Below are 20,178 nucleotides of genomic sequence, written 5' to 3'. Positions count from 1 at the left end.
AGGGTAAAAATATCACCATAAAAGCAGTTTATTTCTGACCAAAACCACATACGGTCTCTTAGTTTCCAAAAGTATCCAGTATTACATAATTCACAGTCTAGCCTTTCACAGCCACCATCCCATCACAGAAATATATATTATGATGATGACTATAAACTCCTGAGTATGATGTTATCCATTTCTATTCCTGACATCTTTCCTAGGCCAGAGGTGTTACCTGTCAAGCTCAGATAAATCCGCTGCAAATAGGAAAAAGATCTTATTCTGTATCTTTCAAGAAAGAGAACTTCAGAGCTTCCAAAGAACTGGTAAATAAGACTCAGGTTTGCAGTACCACAGAACAGGGACACAGAGCTTATCCTTTTGAGCCCACTGCTGTACTTCTGGAGACAGCTATGGTGAAGGGTGGCATTCCTCACTCAGAGTGCAGGAGTGTGGTCTCTGGATATTCTTACATATTGCATTGCGGTGATGAGAACAACACATACAGAGATGACCAGACACAGAGTTCTTGTTAGCAGCGAGAACAGAGCCAGGCAGAGCTGAGCCGAGCTGAGCTGAGGCCCTCCTTAATTAACCATTCTCAATTTATAGGTTTACAGATACAGGCCTGGACCAAGAGGTTAGATAGGATGCTTTTTTCAATAATTGTTATTCTGAACACACCACACTCATGTTGTGACTGTTTCAGTCACATTCCCATGCATATCTTGTTCCAACCCACTCATTCACAGCCCAGGCCCAACAACATTAATACATCACACATCCTTGGCGGCGGTGTTCTGGCCTGAGATATCATTCTCACCAGCCTGGGCTATCACTCCTTACAATCATGAAAAACATACTTCTGTACATCCCATCCAAGGCCTGTTATATTTTGAATAATTGCTGTGATTTAATCATGTTAATATTATTCGTCCAGATGGTCATGTTAGTATTTATCTTCCTTTATCATACATGTAAGGAACATTTAACGAAGAACTGTTGTTTTTACATAGCTAAGGACCTGGCACCTGACCCTAGCAGGGGGGAAGGACTGAGAGACATTGGACTATGAATCCTTAATGTAATACGCAGTCTCTTCCCGGAATATATACTGATATCTGTATACATACTGATACCTGTATTTACAAGTTAATTTAGGGGGGAAGGACCGAGAGACATCGAACTATGAATTCTTAATGTAATACACAGTCTCTTCCCAGAATATGTACTGACACCTGTATACATACCGATACCTGTATTGATAAGTTAATTTAGGGGGAAGTGTAGCCAAAGTACCAGGAATCCATATCTTAAACAGATTGATAAGGGGAAGGGTATTGTGTGCATCGGGATAGTCTGTAAACCCTGAAGTACCCAACCAATGGGGAACAGGGGAGGGAAATTGCGTCCGGGATTTTGGGGAAATATAAGCGGGGGCTTTTTGCCCTATTCAGTGTGCCTAGCTTTAGGTAGAACACCCGGTCTTGCAAAATCTTTATTAAAATATGCTTTGCCAAGAGATCCTACCTGGGCCTATTATATTTGCAAAATAATTGTTTCCTACAGATTTGGGGGCTCGTCCGGGAGAAGCATCGTCATCTCGGGGGTCCCTATCGCCGAAGGACAGGAAGGCGCGCCCTGCTGATTTCAACGGTCCTGTGGATCATCGGTAGGGACTCCAGGAGAGACCGACAGAAATCCTGAGGCTGTATTGAAAAAGGCGGATCTCTGCAAACCATAGGGGAAAGGGGAAAGGAAAATGTGGTAGGCACAATACAAGTGACCAGACAACTCTGTGCACAGACCAAGGTAAGAAAACAGACTGTTAAGTATTACCTTGGTGGTCGGGGGCATTCTGAGAGGAGGGGTGAGGCGGAAGGAGGGCCCTCGGGACTCAGAACGGGAAATGTAAAGGAAAAATGATAACATTCCTCCATACAGTCCTTTAGGGAGGATGTTAAGGTATTGGGGAAACTTGTGATGTACAAAAAGGAAGGATAAATAGAAAATGATAAGGTATTGTGTTTTGTCTGGACAAAATAGCCCATAATAGAGTGGAAGGTATTCTGACCAAAATACAGATCCGATGACAATTGGCTATGCCAAGATCTAAATTGGTACATTAAAAAAAAAAACAAAAACAACAACAACAAAAAAAAAAAGCTAACAAACAACCCCGAACTGTAGGGGGTTTAAATCTTCCTCCATACCAGGGTGGGTTCCAGTCCCTCCCTTGCTGCAGCATGTTTATGAGTGTAAAGTGTGTGGCCTGATCAGTGTAAAGTGCACATAAAAGGGGGTTCAAGTCTCTTCTCAGAATGGGAAAATATCCTTTAGACATAAACCGTTGACCAAGTCTGAGACTATGACTGGATCCAGCCGCACCTGAACTCCTCTCTGAAGGAGTTTAGAAAGCAAGGGGGTCCTTTCTGAACCTTGTGACTCAACGGGAGGGTCTCCCTGAATTTTTTAGTGATGGGAAATAAAACTCGGCATAGAAAAGGGGACGCCCTTGTTAGCAATCAGGACACATAACCACGGACGTAGTTATATGCGGTGCTTTATTTCAGCGCTGGGAAACCAGGGGTTTGCACTCAAAGCTGGCTTCGAACAGCTGATTCAGACCATACCTTATTATACAAGTTAGTCACATACATATTCATTACACCCCTGACAACCATTAGCATATCCCACACCTATTCTAACACAGACTTTCTATCTAAAGGGTGCTATAATTATCAGTTATTTTCTACGGTACCAACTTTAAAAGAATATATCGTAAGTCTATGTCCACCTTAAGAATAAGGCTCGGTTACAGTTACCTGCCTTATAAGAATATACCATAAATCTATGTCAGCTTTAAGAACAGAGTTTGGTTACTGATTACAAGAGTTCTATGGCTACAGGGCTGGTTGCTATCCTAATATTAATTCAACTGTAACAGATCCAGCAGCAAAGGCCCACCCTGTCCTAACTGTAAGAGAACATGGAAGGAAACATCTTGTAAAGTTGATTCTGTTACTATCATCTTCCCCCCTTTCAAAATCCTTTTCTTTAGACAATGGATTTTCACTTTAAACAACTTCTTCAGTTATTGATTTGATTGGTGATTTGGCAAATGTAACAGTTCATAAGCTGGAGGACTAACTGGATGGCTGTCAAATACAGGATTAGCATAATTCCTACTCAGGACACTAAAAACGCGGTTATTCTTAGCATCTGTTTGACTAATTACGCGTTTAATACCTACATATAATAAACAAAGAAATATAATCACAATTGTAAGTACAACTAAGCTTTCTAGTAGTGAATGTACCCATCCTCCTAAATTTAAACCAAATGAATCCAACAGAGCTCCTATCCAGCTCTGTTCTGCATCCTGTTTTTCCTTTTGCAGCTCCATCTCTGTTTGGGTCAGTTGAGAAATGTCCTTCTCGACCTCCGAAGTTACATTTGGAATATGGATGCAGCAATGATCAGTTCTGTCTTTCAAATATCCACAGACACCATTTTCTTTCAATAGCATTACGTCGAGTGCCATTCTATTCTGCAAGGTCATTTTAGTCGTAGCCTGTAATTGTATATTAAGTTCCCGAAAACCTTTCTTAGTTATTCTGGCCAATTGATCCATTTGCCCGATCAATTTATCAATCATTTCTCGGTTTCTGTATGCCACAATTGGTGCAAAGGAAGATTCTAGTGCCCAGCCGAATTTAACACTGCTTGATGGTTCGTGCCACACGTCGTCTTCATCTATTTCTCATTTGTGCCTAACATGTAGAAGTTCTTGCCCATTTTTCAAGGGTGAATTTTTCCAAATAGGACATAGGGCTGGCAGTCCCAAAGTAATTTCCCTTACTGGTCCTGCTATTGGTAAATGCGTTGTCCAGGTCCCATCACTTAAGGCCCAAACCAGATGTCCCACACTACCTATAACGCCTCTACAATCAATTCTATCTCCATCGATACCTACCTTGGTTCCTTCCTTTGGATCCAATTGTTTCTGACAAATGCAACCTGCAATTACTGCAACCTTAACGATGGATATAGGTATCTCTCTCATATCTGTCTGGCAAGTTATTACTCGTGAACAATTCCACCATGGTATTGTTGTTCCTCCTGTTACATTGGACCACTGTACACACCATGGAAATGCTTCACTATATTGGTATTGTTGTACAATACTCAATGTCCACATGTTACTCCATGATTCAGTTATATTTTTATTATCCTGATCTTTGCATTCCCAGTAGGTCCGTTCAACCGTTTGGTTTACTATTTTGGTAGTCCACTTGTCATAATAACACCAACCTATATTTTTAAATCGTCCTATTTTAATATATTTTGCCCCAGGTAATTTTAAACAATCCTCCCTTGACCCTGGTGTTTTCCATTTTCCTTGTTCTTTTACCTTTTGTTCTGTTGGGACGACTTCTTTTTAGTGCGGGATTTGCATGCTATTTGACCAGTTCTCTTTATTTCTGGTTAGGTGGTAGATATTATTCCCCACTGTATTGTGTCTTCGGTTGATTTTGGAATTGGAAGGCAAGCAGTGATGCTACTGGTATTCTGAGTCAGTGCGAAATCTCGAATTAATCCTATCATCAGATTCTCTGCCTGATTCTGTACGCTTTGTACCACCTGTGGTATCTGGGTACTTTCGTTATTGCCTACTACTCTTCATGGCCTAATGTGCAATTTCGTTTGAATAGTCTCATTTTCCCACTGTTTATCAGAGGCCTTGTGGAATAGAGTGGCACTTCCCTCTCCAGTTTTCAAGAGTACAAACACTCTAACCAAAATCACAATTCGGTAATGCAAACCAGACATTATTGCGATGTAATCTTGAGCGAGGTAGGACTCAATATCTGCGATTGCCACAGCCTTGGGACTCTTTTCACTCGGGTATAGTGTATCCAGGAGTCTACTCCAGCAACTTTGACTGCGGTGAACGTAGTTAGGAGTACTTGATAGGGTCCATCCCAACGCTCTTTTAAGGGTTCTTCATTCCAAGTTCTTAGATACACCGTGTCTCCAGGCTCTATATTATGTACCGGATTCTCGAGCGCTAGAGGGCGATTCCACACTAGTGCGGATCTGAGTCAATTCAATGTCCTGCCAAGAGACAACACATAATTGTACAAGTCCTGATTTCCTTTCACATGTACCTCTGGGTTTGGGTTTGGTGCTTCATATGGTTTGCCATACAAAATCTCGTATGGACTTACTGACATCCCACTCCTAGGTTTAATCCTAATACGCAACAATGCTATTGGTAAGGCCTGAGGCCATTGAATTTTTGCTTCCTGACAGATCTTGCTAAGTTGCCTTTTTAGGGTTTGATTCATTTTCTCCACTTGTCCACTAGACTGGGGTCTCTATGAGATATGTAACTCCCACTTAATTCCCAAACATCTGCTGATTTCTTTTACCAATTGTGCAACAAAGTGTGGTCCCCTATCGGAGGATATCCCCAGTGGTACCCCAAATCTAGGGATTATTTCCTTTAGTAACCATTTTACAGTTTCTTTCGCCTGGTTGGTGCGACAAGGGAAAGCTTCCGGCCATCCTGAAAAGGTATCTACCCCAACTAGTATATACCTGAATCCTCGGGTTCTGGGGAGTTCCGCATAGTCTATTTGCCAATAATCCCCAGGTTGTATGCCTGTCTTTATTTTCCCCATTTCTATTTTTCTTTTTACTAAAGGATTATTTTTCAAGCAAATTTCACACTTAGCTGTGATAGACTTTGCCATTGTTAACATCTGGACCGAGATAATTTGTTTTCTTAAATAAGTTACCAATGCTTCTGCACCCTAGTGACACTTCTGGTGTTCCGTCTGAGGTATTCTTCTCATAATAGTGGTTGGTACCACAACTTGTCCATTGGTGGTTACATACCACCCAGAATTATTCTTACTGGCTCTTACTAGACTTGCCAATTTTTCATCTTCTGTAGAATATTTAGGTGGTTCTGAAGGTAATAAATCAATTGCTCTTACCTTCTGGGAGACAAGACCCACCATTGTCCTCACTTGCCGTGCTATTGACCGAGCTGTTTGATCAGCAAGCCGATTTCCCTCGATGATTTTTGATGTTCCACTTTGATGAGCTTTACAGTGCATTACAGCAACTTGTGATGGTTTTTGAATGGCCTTAATCAGGTTCAGTATCTCCTCCTGGTACTTAATGTTTGTTCCTTGTGAAGAGAGCAGTCCCCGCTCTTTCCAAAGGGCTCCATGCACATGAACAACTCCGAAAGCATATTTTGAATCAGTCCATATATTAACTTTCTTGTTTTCGCTGAGTTCCAATGCCCTGGGTAAGGCGATTAACTCCGCTTTTTGTGCTGAGGTGTTTGGTGGTAAGGGTTTAGCCTCAATTACTGTCTTGGCAGTAGTAATCGCATCTCCTGCATACCGCATTCCATTCTCCACAAAGCTACTGCCATCAGTAAAGAGTTCCCAATCAGTTTCCGCTAGCGGAGTGTCTTTCAGGGCGACTTGCGTGGGTATATTCGATGACTTCCACGCAATCATGTTCTAGGTCTCCTTCTTCAGTACCTGCACCCAAAAACTCAGCAGGATTCATTAGGTTAGTAGTTTTTAGAACAACATCATCTTGTTCTGTCAGAATTACCTGGTACTTCATCACTCTGCTTGGGGACAGCCAATGGCCCCCCTTTTGTTCCAGTACTGTTGTCACCATATGGGATACAAACACTTCTATCCTTTGGAAAATTTTCATCAGCATTGTCACCCACTATTCCATTCCAAATATCCTCCCTTACTTTATCTCTTGCTACCCGTATAACCATATCTTTTGCTGTAGAATCCAGTAATGTGTCAAGAATCACTTGTAAATCATCCCAATCAGGATTCTGCGTTTTAATTATAATTTTAATTATCCTTGCAACCTTGTACGGGTTTTCCCGGTAAGGACCAGCTGATTGTTTCCAGATCATTAAATCTCCTGGCGAAAACGGGATTTTTACATAAACTGGCTCTCCCCCCACTCCTACCGCTTGTCTCAGTGGTACTATTACATTTGGCAGTCCACCCCCCTTTTGGGCTTCCTTTCCTCTGTTCCTAGTCCTGTGGGATATTGGTGTGGTTGTTACTCCTTTTACACCAGTTGCTGCCCCCTCGTCCCCACTGGAATCAATATCACTTTCAGTCAGACGCACAGGTGCCGAGGGTTTAAGGGGTTTAGGTGCAGAGGGTTCAGTTTCTGAAGGCGCAACCTCTAAAGACGGCAGATCTAAGGCGTTACTGCGGCTGCTTTCTCTTGCCAAACACATCATGCATTTCTTTTCTGCCGTACAGCCCATACATTTATCATTAGTACCGCTCCTCCGGACTAACATTAACCCACATTCCTTCCTCCAGTCCTGTTTTTGTACAAGATAGAAAAAGAGATCCACGTACTGTACCTCATCCCATCTACCTTCCCTTTGACAAAACCTCATTAATTCACTAATAGTTCCAGGTTCTAAAGTACCCTCCAGCGGCCACCATACTTCATTAGGCAAGTCATATTCAGGCCAGCAGTGAGTACAATATTCAATTAATTTCTTTTTACTCATTGATTGTCCAAATCCAGCCTCCTTCCAATGTTTCAACAAACAGTCTAATGGTGACATCTTTGTATCGCTCATATCAACACAAAAGGGTAACACACAGACGATTAACACAGAAAGGTAACACACAGATAACTTTACCAGAACAACAATAAAGACGGATCAAATCACCAGTTTCAACAGCAAATACAGATCAAATTACTAAAACTATAGACCAGGTGCTGAATAGCGTAGATAACCAGACTAGGTGCGCGCAAATAACCAGACCAGACCAGTTGCTGAGCCTGCGGCTTAAATAACCAGACCAGATGCCGAACCTGCAGAGGTTTCCCTCTGTCTAACGGACAACTGCCTAGACAATACCTCGGGAGCTCCCTGCCCAACCAAGCGTGGCTTTCGCCGCGTCTGACCGGTAGGCTACCAGATGCCTGACTGGCAGGCTACCAGACCAGAACCAGACCAGATGGGTACCCAATAATCCAGGTAAAACAACAGATAAAGCACCTTCTTACCAATCAGAGGTCCGTCGTGAGCAGCGGAGAGCCGTTCGCGTCCGATGCACTCCCCAAGAATACCTTGGTGCTAGCTGGAGCAGGATCGAGACGCGATCCGCCTCAGCAATGCTCGCGAAGTCCCATCTGGGTCGCCAAAATGTTAGCAATCAGGACACATAACCACGGACGTAGTTATATGCGGTGCTTTATTTCAGTGCTGGGAAACCAGGGGTTCGCACCCAAAGCTGGCTTCGAACAGCTGATTCAGACCATACCTTATTATACAAGTTAGTCACATGCATATTCATTACACCCCTGACAACCATTAGCATATCCCACACCTATTCTAACACAAACTTTCTATCTAAAAGATGCTATAATTATCAGTTATTTTCTACGGTACCAACTTTAAAAGAATATATCTTAAATCTATGTCCACCTTAAGAATAAGGCTCGGTTACAGTTACCTGCCTTATAAGAATATACCATAAATCTATGTCAGCTTTAAGAACAGAGTTTGGTTACTGATTACAAGAGTTCTATGGCTACAGGGCTGGTTGCTATCCTAATATTAATTCAGCTGTAACAGATCCAGCAGCAAAGGCTCATCCTGTCCTAACTGTAAGAGAACATGGAAGGAAACATCTTGTAAAGTTGATTCTGTTACTATCACCCTGGGCCGAGGTATTGAAAAATTGGATATTTTAGCTACAGTTGGGAGTAATTTAACTAAGGTGCTGGTCTCTGCTTTCTGTAAAACCTCTTGATTCCCTCCCCAACTGTCTTTGTTGTCCTTACTGCTTTTGCTGGGCTTCACCCTGGGATTGCTAAAGTTATTTTGCAGTGCAGCCAGCAGCAGATGTGTGTGTGTGTGTGTGTAGGGGAAGAAGTGTGAAGGGAGGGGGATGTACATGTGAATGCTCTCCAGTGTTACATGGATGCACTCCCTGGCACCCTGGGGATTTGATTATGTGAGGAAATCAAACTCTTAAGTTAAGGGAAGATGGGGTTCGATGTGCATCATTATTTTCTAATTTTTTCCATCCTGAGCCGATATTAACCTGTTATTGAGAGATTTGGTCTGTCATTTAAAAGAATGTGGAACTAACCCTGCAGACAGGGGGGAACTGCCTGGCCCCAAGGTGATTCTAATTGAGATTATAATAATCAAACAAATGGAGAAAATTGCCAAACAGTGGTTAAAAACCTGATCAAAGCTTTCAAGCTTTTGAGGAGATGAGAGTAAATTGAACTGAAGTGCAGGAATGTAGACAGAAGCCAGAGGAGCACCGACTGGGGAAGATTTTTGGAAGGCTTTGCAATGAACTGGTAGCAAGTGTGTTTGTGGATCTAGGGAAGTATTTCAGAGAGCATGTGCCAGGTTGGCAGGAAGAATTTGCAAAAATTCTGAGTGTGGTCATGTGTGTGTATGATGGTCAGGAAGAGAAGCGAAAAGTTGAAGGAGATTGATTTGTTAGCAGCATCTTTAGCTGGGAATTTGCAAGTGAAAGATAAAGATTGGAAGGAAAAAAAAAAACCCAGAAGATTTAGACTGAAGTCGGGTGATAAAAGTGAGTCAATTAGAGGAAATGGAATGCTATTATTGTGGAAATCTGGGATATTTACCCCGAGGATGGCAACTGTCAGAAATGACTAAAGGAAGAAAACTCAATACACTTTGGAAAATCAGAGGGGCTGAAAATATTTTTGGTGTGGCTTTTTTTTTTTTTTGTTTAAATCGCAAAAGGGCATATAATTGGTAAAGTAGGAGGTAATGAGGTCTAGTTTTTAGTAAAAACGGAAGCTACCCTATCCCTTCTAAATTCTACCCTAAAAAGATCTAAAACTGAAGAAAGAGTTGTAATAAATGGGGTAGCAGGGGGTGTTAGTAACAGAATCAGTTTTACAAGATGTTCCCTTCTGGAACAGGTGCAAAACTGATTTATCCTTTCCATATTGTGTTTTACCTAATAAGGGATTTGAGTATATTCTTATCTTATCAATCTAGCATTTATCTTAGCCCAAATATGCCTAGAATGAGAAGAACTATACACAGTATCTCTGGAAATTAAGCTAGTCAGCAGTTATGCAATTCTAGAGTAGTGCGCATGTGCAGTACCCAAAGGTGAAAAGGACAGAAGCGATGAAGACTACCTACTTCATCCTGAAGATCCCCTGAAAGACCACCAGAGGACACTACGCATGATCAAAGTAGTTCCAAGGTGTTGCAATCGATGTTGCAATAAATGTTGAGTAACTATTACATATTCTAATGATCCTAATGAATATATGAATATGTATGTGAATGGACTGTATAAATACTGTGCAACTTAAACTGACCGCTGAAGCCAGCTTTGGGTGCGAACCCCTGGTTTCCCAGCGTTGAAATAAAGCACCGCATATAACTACGCTCGTGGTTATGTGTCCTGATTGCTAGCAGGGGGAAGGAGAGACGATTATGAATAAATTCCTATTTGTGATAATAAGAATTAAAAGTGTATGGGGAAGGAATATATTAGTGGAAGATTCCCAAGCTTATTTATTAGAGAAAAATATTGTACAGGCTCTGGGTGTGGAAACACAGTTACTGCCTGGGGGGGTGACAAGGAGAAAATTTGAAAGCTATTATATTACCTGGAAGTTTCTGTTGGTTTTGGCCGGGGTGGAGTTAATTTTCTTTGTGGTAGCTAGTATGGGACTATGTTTTTTGATTTATGCTAAAAACAGTGTTGATAATACAGAGATGTTTTTGTTATCGTTGAGCGATGCTTGCACAGAGTGGCCTGTTCTGCCTCTCACACTGCTCCACCAGCAAGTGGGCTGGGGGAAGCAACAACCAGTGGCACACTTATCTAAGCTCTTAGACCCAGTGTCTTGAGTGTGTACAAACTGCAGCAGTAACCGCTCTTCTGGTGGAAGAAAGCAGGAAATTAAACCCTGCTGCTTTCCTGTGGAGAGATGACAATGGGCTGCACCTCTTCATAGATGGGTCTTCAAGGATAATTCAGGGAAAAAGACACAATGGGTGTGCCATCGTTGAAGGTGTGTGTGGTGAAATAAGAAACGGGAAGGTTGCCTAATAACTGATCAGCTCAAACATGCCAGCTATACGCTGTCAATCAGGCACTGCAAATGATAGATGGAAAAGAAGGTACCATCTCTAATGGTTCTAGATATGCATTTGGAGTAGTGCACACCTTTGGGAAAATCTGGGAAGAATGGGGTCTAATTAATAGTACAGGGAAAGAATTGGTTCATGAAGAACCAGTTGGACAAGTGTTACGTAATCTCATGTCACCAATAGAAGTGGCTGTAGTACCTGTTAATGGACATCAGAGGGGAAACTCCTTTTGTGTCAGGGGAAATGGGTTATCAGATGAAATGGCCTGAGAAACAGCCTTAAAACCTGAAGTAATAACTGTAAGTTATCTCACACTTGAGGTCCTGGCCCCGCAGGAAATTCCAGTTTTTGATGAAAAATAAAATGAAGTCCTCCGAGAATTAGGAGCCAGGGAACAGAGTGGGAAATGGGTACTCACAGATGGTAGAGAAATGTTAAATAAGCAAATCATGAGGGAGGTATTAGCGATTTTACATCAGGAGAGTTATTGGGGAACACAAGCAATGTGTGACATAGTACTGGAATTTATACTATAGCTAAGCAAATTTGTGAAAGATGGGTGGTTTGTAAAAGAATAAATAGAAAGGCACTTAAAAAGCAGCCTGCAGGAGGGCGGAGTCCAAGTTTACAACTCTCTCAAAATATTCAAGTTGATTTACCTGTAGCTGGTCAAATTAAATACATACTAGTGTTGGTTGATCACCTTACCAGATGGGGAGAAGCTTTCCTCCTGAGCACTGCCGCAGTGGTAGCAAAAGTTTAATAACAGGTGGACCTCCACAGTTTGAAACTAAGGATTTATTTCTCAAAAACTGTATACTCGGGTTGTCTTTTCTATCTTCTCTCAGGTACCAAGGCCTTCTGGCACAAGTAGCTCACAAGTTTCAGCCTGGAAACTGGGTCCTGGTCAAATCCTGGAAAGAAATGAAGCTTCAGACAGATTGGAAAGGATCATTTCAAGTTCTGCTGATCACTGAGACAGTGGTATGACCAGCTGAGAAAGGGTGGACTCATTAGACACGGATTAAAGAGCCAATCGAACCTCCAAAGGACCATGATGAGTGGCAAGTATTGACAACTGTGCTGCCTCAAGGTGGCAGTGGCGACCTGGTTCAGGAATGGCACGGCGACCAACCCCAGGCCGCTGGGGCCATCAGCTCACAGACACCAATGTGGTGGACGGCAAATGGCATTTATTGATAGGTAACACAGCATTATATACCCTGGGTTTACAACGTCACTTTCGTCTGCTTACATCATACACTACACGCTACTGCCTATCAAGGGAGGGGCTACTACCTTTCCATACAGCGCGATATCTTCCAACCACCAGACCCTAACTACCTATACAACCAATGACCCCCTTCGACTAAAGATGCAGAGATGAAAATGAAATGAAACTTTTGGGGATTGTTAATCCTGTATATGTAGAATTTACAAATGGGTTACTTAACAAACATCACTGAAACTAAGGGTTCCCTAACAATTTGAGTAGATGATTGCCACATCCTTAACTGTGGGGATGTACAGAGCTAAAGAGAATTGAGTTATGAAAACAAACATGTGTCCAAGGGGACTGAGTCTAAGGATGATTTAAATAAGTGCACAGTTTTTGTTGCTGTCTCTCATTGCCCCTCCTGGTACAGTGTTATCTGGACCACAGAGTTTAGGGGATGGACAGTGAGCAATGAACGGTTATAGAGTTAAAAAGAAAAATTACCCTATCTAAAGGACAATCTCTCCCGGGATGTGAGTCTCTGCAGTGCAACCCTTTGCTAATTACAAGACAGGGAGCAGATGATTCAGTAAGTGGGGTTTATGGATCACGAACAGACATTAGTAGAAAAGATGCCCTGGGAAGGTTCAAAATATATGAAGATACAAATGCCTGGGTAGGATGGATCAAATATATGGTGCAAAGCCTAAACAAGAGCAATTGCTATGCCTGTGCAGCAGGAAGGCCTGTGGCCCAAGTGGTACCCTTCCCTCTGGGACGGAGCGAAGATTGACAGGGGATGGAGTGCATCTTAGCCTTATACCAAGACTCTAAGGCATAGGGAAATAAGTCATGTCATACTCTCTCCCTACTATTTCCAGCTTTGCAGGGAAAAATATCAAAATTCCCCTGGCATTTTCAGGAATAATTGGAAATCATACTGCCTGTCTCTCACGACAGGGCAGGAATGATACCAAGTTCCTAGGAACATGAGTACATGTGTAGAGACATGGGAAGTTGGTCCTCATATGTCCTCAAATGCTTCTTGAGTGGATCTTTGGTGGTACTGTGGGAAGATGACACTTCATTCCATTTTATCCCCCACTGGGAAGGTACCTGTGACATTGTACAATTGGCAATTCCTTTTACCCTGGCATTTGAACACTGTGATTCGTCAGGGCAACAGAAAAAGGAGTTTAGGGTTTTCCTTTGATGACAGGGTTTATTTCAATTAGATTGGGGTCCCCAGACGGGTCCCCAAGGATCACAAAGCAAGAAATCAAGTAGCTGCAGGTTTTGAGTCCTTTTTGTTTTGGTAGGTAACTACAAACAAGAATGTAGACAGGATAAATAACATTTATTTATAAGTTATACTAGACAAGCAGTTAAAGGAATCACCAAACAATTAGATGCCACTAGTACAATGGCATGGGAAAATAACATGGTCCTAGATATGATGTTGGCAGAAAAAGGTGCTATATGTGTAACCAGAGCTTTGCAAGGACTCACAACTTCAGCAGAAGAATTGACTGAGAGTTCAGGTATAGATAGTCCACTCATGGGATTGTTAGAATCTTGGTTTGGAAAATTGAAAGAAATTATAGTATCTGGTTTTACTTCTTTAATCGTAGTAGCAGAAGCACTAATTTCTATAGCATGATACATTGTTCCGTGTGTTCGAGGACTTGTTCAACACCTTATTGAGACAGCTCTAGCAAAGCAAATGCCTTTAGGGCCACTGCCATACTCAGATAAAATGATGCTGCTAAAAGAACAAGAAGAAAGAAGGAACAGCAAATGCATAACTCCAGAAGAAAAATGTGAAATCGTGTTGTCTAGGCTTGAAGCCACCTATGAAAATGCAAAAACAAGAAAAGTATAAAATAAGGAGAGGAGGAAATTGTAAGGAACATTTAATGAAGAACTGTGGTTTTTACATAACTGAGGACCTGGCACCTGACCCTAGCAGGGGGGAAGGACCAAGAGACATCGGACTATGAATCCTAAATGTAATACACAGTCTCTTCCCGGAATATATGCTCTGTCCCTGGGAAAGTAATGGAACAGCTTATCCTTAGTGTCATCTCAAGAAATATCAGGGATAAGAGGGTCATTAGGGGCAGTCAGCATGGCTTTACCAAGGGTAAGTCATGCTTGACCAACCTCATAGCCTTTTATGAGAATGTAACAAGGTGGATGGATGATGGCAGAGCGGTGGATGTGGTCTACCTTGACTTCAGTAAAGCCTTTGACACAGTCTCTCACAGCATCCTCACAGCTAAATTGAGGAGGTGTGGTCTAGACAATAGAGTAGTGAGGTGGGTTGCAAACTGGCTTAAAGAGAGAAGCCAGAGAGTGGTGGTCAATGATGCAGAGTCCAGTTGGAGGCCAATATCTAGTGGAGTGCCTCAGGGGTCAGTACTGGGGCCAATATTATTCACTATATTCATTAATGATTTGGACGAGGGAATTGAGTGTACTATCAGCAAGTTTGCTGATGACACTAAGCTGGGAGGAGTGGCTGACACGCCAGAAGGCTGTGCTGCCATCCAGCGGGACCTGGACAGGTTGGAGAGTTGGGCGGGGGATAACCTGATGAAATTTAACAAGGGCAAGTGTAGAGTCCTGCATCTGGGCAGGAACAACCCCAGGTTCCAGTATAGGTTGGGAAATTACATATTAGAGAACAGTGTAGGGGAAAGGGACCTGGGGGTCCTGGTGGACAACAGGATGACCATGAGCCAGCACTGTGCCCTTGTGGCCAGGAAGGCCGATGGCATCCTCGGGTGTATTACAAGGAGGGTGGTCAGTAGATCGAGAGAGGTCCTCCTTCCCCTCTACTCCGCCCTGGTGAGACCCCATCTGGAATATTGTGTCCAGTTCTGGGCCCCTCAGTTCAAGAAGGTCAGGGAACTGCTGGAGAGGGTCCAGCATAGGGCAACAAAGATAATTAAGGGAGTGGAGCACCTCCCTTATGAAGAAAGGCTGAGGGAGCTGGGTCTCTTTAGTTTGGAGAAGAGGAGACTGAGGGGTGACCTTATTAATGTTTATAAATATATAAAGGGTGAGTGGCATGAGAATGGAGCCAGGCTCTTCTCAGTGGCAAACAATGATAGGACAAGGGGTAATGGGATCAAGCTGGAACACAAGAGGTTCCACTTAAATTTGAGAAAGAACTTCTTCTCAGTGAGGGTGACAGAGCACTGGAACAGGCTGCCCAGGGATGTTGTGGAGTCTCCTTCCCTGGAGACATTCAAAGCCCACCTGGACACATTCCTGTGCGACCTCACCTAGGCGTTCCTCCTCCAGCAGGGGGATTGGACTAGATGATCTTTCGAGATCCCTTCCAATCGCAAACATACTGTGATACTGTGATCTGTATACATACTGATACCTGTATTTACAAGTTAATTTAGGGGGGAAGGACTGAGAGACATCAGAGTATGAATTCTTAATGTAATACACAGTCTCTTCCCAGAATATGTACTGACACCTGTATACATACCGATACCTGTATTTATAAGTTAATTTAGGGGGAAGTGTAGCCAAAGTACCAGGAATCCATATCTTAAACAGATTGATAAGGGGAAGGGTATTGTGTGCATCGGGATAGTCTGTAAACCCTGAAGTACCCAACCAATGGGGAACAGGGGAGGGAAATTGCGGCCCGGATTTTGGGGAGATATAAGCAGGGGCTTTTTGCCCTATTCGGTGTGCCTACCTTTAGGTAGAACACCCGGTCTTGCAAAATCTTTATTAAAATATGCTTTGCCAAGAGATCCTGCCTGGGCCTATTATATTTGCAAAAGAATTTTTTCCTACATACAGGTGGCTGTAACTGCACGCCCTGCTGTTCCCATATTGCCTCTGCCTTAAGAGAAGGTGTGTGTTCTTCACAGCTTGCAAACAATTTATATGCACAGAATAACAAAGGTAAGGGCAAAAAAGTCTGAATGTTGAAAGAAAATTTGTTGAAGTGTATTTTTTAATGCATGCTGTTGCCTGTCCTTGATGTTTTCCCTGGGAGAGCTGCAAGAATGCAAAGCACAGTACCATCACATGCAAACTAGAAGACCTCATGCTGAAGGGAGAATATTTCGTGAATGTGTCCACCCGGATCTGGAATGGAGGCTTTGTTGCTGTATCAGCTGCATCTTCACAAAGGAACCAACACTCAAATATTTCCTAGTTCCTGATATTTCTCAAACTTCAGTAAAGAATCCTTCCAATCTAGAAAGACCTTCCATTACTTTACATTGTTGTGTTTTTCCAGATTGAAAACTTGAATCTAAAAGTTACTTTTAAATAAGTAGTGAGGCTGCATAGCAGAGCTGATAACCTTCAATACTCCACAAAACCTAAAAAAGTGCTATGATAATGCAAATCTTCACAGCTGTAAAAAAAACCATTTTTCTGCATCTGTTAAATTCATTCAAGAGGAACTACAGATTCCACAAAACTCAACATTGGACAGCAGAGTACATTATCATTATAGTCTGGAAAATAATGTTGCTTTTAGTTTTTGAACATCATAGCCTACATAGTGATCATTTTAAGTCACATCAACATCTCAAAAGCCTATTAGTGCTGCCAGTTATATTTGTTAGAAAAAGTATGGACATTTTTAAATTGATTTTTTGTTTTTGTTAGAATTGGTGTCAAAGAAACAGTCCTTGCTTAAAAACCTAGAGGATGCTTAAAAATATCCATCAATAATATCTTGACTTTCCCACTTTGAATTGCCATGTGTCCTCCAGGATATAACTGTGGCAGATGCACTCGACCCCCCCAGCCAAACTAGCAGCAGTTTGGTCCAGGCTCCAGAGGAGGTAAAGACCTGAGCTGCAGCCGGGCCAAGAACTCCTTTTAGGAAATCCACAAGGAAGCAGAATGGCACACTGAACACTGATAAGTTGTGGGTGCAGGGAGTCTCGTGCATATCTTTCCCACTGTATAAAATTTGACTACAAGTCAACCACCTTATTCTATAAATGTGACAGACTGGGTAAGCCTGCTTTGAGCTCTCCCTGTTAAATAAGATGGCTGTATGGCGATGACTTTTATGACTCACTGTCACGGAGGCACCCCGAGGCTAATTTAAGGGACAACAGGGTCCAAAACAACTTTTATTAAACCGGTGAGAAACAGGGTTTTAGCACTCCAAAAGTGACTTAAATATAGGTTCGGGTATCAGTTGAGGAAAATTATTAAGGGGCAGCAACTAGTATAACAGGCGGTCCACAGTGTGCATGCACGTGGCTTCACCCAAAACAATGCCGGAACCATCCCCGAGTCCCAGAGGAGTACACACTTGCCTGAACACGGTGCGGGATTATTCTTAAAGAGATATAGGTAAAACGTACGCTCGCAATTCCGCGAGGGTAAATTTATAATACACTCGCAATTCTGCGAGGGTTAATTTACTTAGACGTGCGAATGTGCACGGAATACTACACATGCTTATGTGGAAGCACGGGAGGAAAATACACTCGCGATTGTGCGAGGATAAATTTATAATACACTCGCAATTGTGCGAGGAAATAAAGTTACACTCGCGATTGTGCGAGGAAATAAAGTACGCGTGCAAATGTGCACGGAATAAAGTTACACTCGCGATTGTGCGAGGAAATAATTTTATACGTGCTTGTATTAAGCACGGGAAGTTACACGTGCAAATGTGCACGGAAAGGATAAATATACTCGCAATCCTGCGAGGGGTTTTACTCACACACATGGCGGCAAGGCAAGCGGGGTCTCCATCCCGGGGAGCGGGGGTCTCGGCGGCAGCATCTTGCTCGTAGCTCCGAGAGACCGGCGACAATGGGCCCAGTCTCGACGAGAGAGTCCCGTTTTTATACTGGCTGATCAGACCTGACTGTAGGCATTCTAGAAGCTTCTCTGCACCCCCACACCGTGTGTGGGGTGCCCCTGAAGCCTCCAAACATCCCCCATACTGGTCACGGGTGCCCAGCGGCTCACTGGTGCCTCGGCACTCCCTTCTCCTAATGGCCCTGGTCAGGGTGCTCTGGGCCAAACAAAAGAAGCTGTTAGCCTCAAGTAGCAGAGAGAGGGAGATGTGCCTACTCCCTCCATACTGAAGGAGGGAGGGGGAGAGAGGGGGGTTTGCATTCTGCCACACTCACAGATCAGTGGATGAGCTGTTGCACATTCTCCTGAGATCCGGAGCCTTCAGTAGGGCAGCTGATGTCTCTTCAATGCCTTTTGTGCCCCACTGTGCCTGTCCCCACATACACACCTAGGATGGTGCTGACAGTCACGTCCTCCCCACACCTGGGAGCAGGGTGACTTCAGTTCCACCCTGCTGGGGGGGGCAGGAAGGGTGGGACTCTCAGTTGATTGACAAGATCCTCAACAAAGGAAGTGCCTAGAGAAGTGGAGAAGCTTCTGGACCATGTTGTAATGCCCACAGCTAGACCTGACCAGGTTATACAACGGGGTCCCTGCCAAAGACCCCCTTTGACTGCTCTTCTCATAGCAGCGGGTCTACAAACTGAAGCCCTCCTCTTAGACTGGGGTGCCATCTAAGGAAACTTCCTGGGATTGAGAGCGCCTCATTTTGTTGAGTGGTTATTTTCTCTACTGTATATATCCTTGAATGAGCCCTTGCCTAACCCAAACAAGTGGTTATTTCTTCTGGGTACCCTCGAGTTAGAGGCCTCTGGTATTGTTTCTTGTGTGTGTATGCATGCACGTTGTGGATTCTCATTATTCTTATGTTGTCATACCCCAATAATCTCCTCAACTGATATCTGAACCTGTATTTTATGTTGTCGGATTACCATATGTTGTATAAACTGTGTTCCTAGTTGGTTTAGTTTCTATAATTTTCCGGCTAGAATAAAGTCTGTTTTGGAACTTGTTGTCCACCTAAAACTGAATTTGGGGTGCCTCCATGACAGAGCCTAATTTAAGTTTCATATCAATCATCTAGCTTAAGTCAATGCTTACTGAATAGAATGAATCACCTTGAATAATAAGGTTGTGTGATTTTTTTTAATATACTCTTCAAGTTTTTTTACTAAGATGAACTTGCTGAAATCTTAAGCTGTAAAATTCTGCTCATATTTACCAAAATGGCTACAGACTACACTGAACATCTGTGAGATAAGGTCTAGTTTCCACTTTGCTGGGAAGAACGCAATTGACTGGGGAGAACATAAGGACTACAGTCAGCGATGAGCACAGCAGCAGCTACAGAGCAACCGCAGGAGATTTAAACATGGTGAACCGATGTGCACAGCAGTGGCTAATGGTAAGGGATGAGGTTGAGCACGGATTGAGGAGACAAGGAGGAGATCCCGGAGCCCCGGTCCTGCTGAGAGAATTGCTGTGATAGCGGTTGATGACGCGAGAGGGGCTGATGTGGAGGGGGCATTGCCAGGAGCAACTGGGGGAGATTTAAACACCCTCCTAGGGAGTGAAGGCGACCAGGAGCACAGTGAAAAGAGCCAGCAAACGGGTGAAGCAGCGCAGCAGTTAGTCCAAGCAGGTGGGGCAAGCAGGCAGAGCAAGGAAGCTCGGCAAGCTCAAGTGATTTACCTCACTTGGTTGTTGACACCCTCGCAGAAGGAGCTGACTATGGTATCCACTCGGGGAAAAGGTAAGTACTCCACACTCAACGGGAAGGAGATGGCAACTCAGACAGAGCTGCCACAGCAACATACAGCCACCCAGACCTCAGGCTGCAGAGAATGCCAGAGCCTTTCACTGGCATGGAGTGGCAACGGAGAAAACAGTTGTGTGAGGTCTGAGCAGGTGGATG

The sequence above is a fragment of the Patagioenas fasciata genome, chromosome W (assembly GCF_037038585.1).
Source record: "Patagioenas fasciata isolate bPatFas1 chromosome W, bPatFas1.hap1, whole genome shotgun sequence".
In the NCBI taxonomy this organism is placed as follows: Eukaryota; Metazoa; Chordata; class Aves; order Columbiformes; family Columbidae; genus Patagioenas; species Patagioenas fasciata.
The sequence above is the reverse complement of the archived record's forward strand: the minus strand, read 5'-3'. Positions refer to the sequence as shown.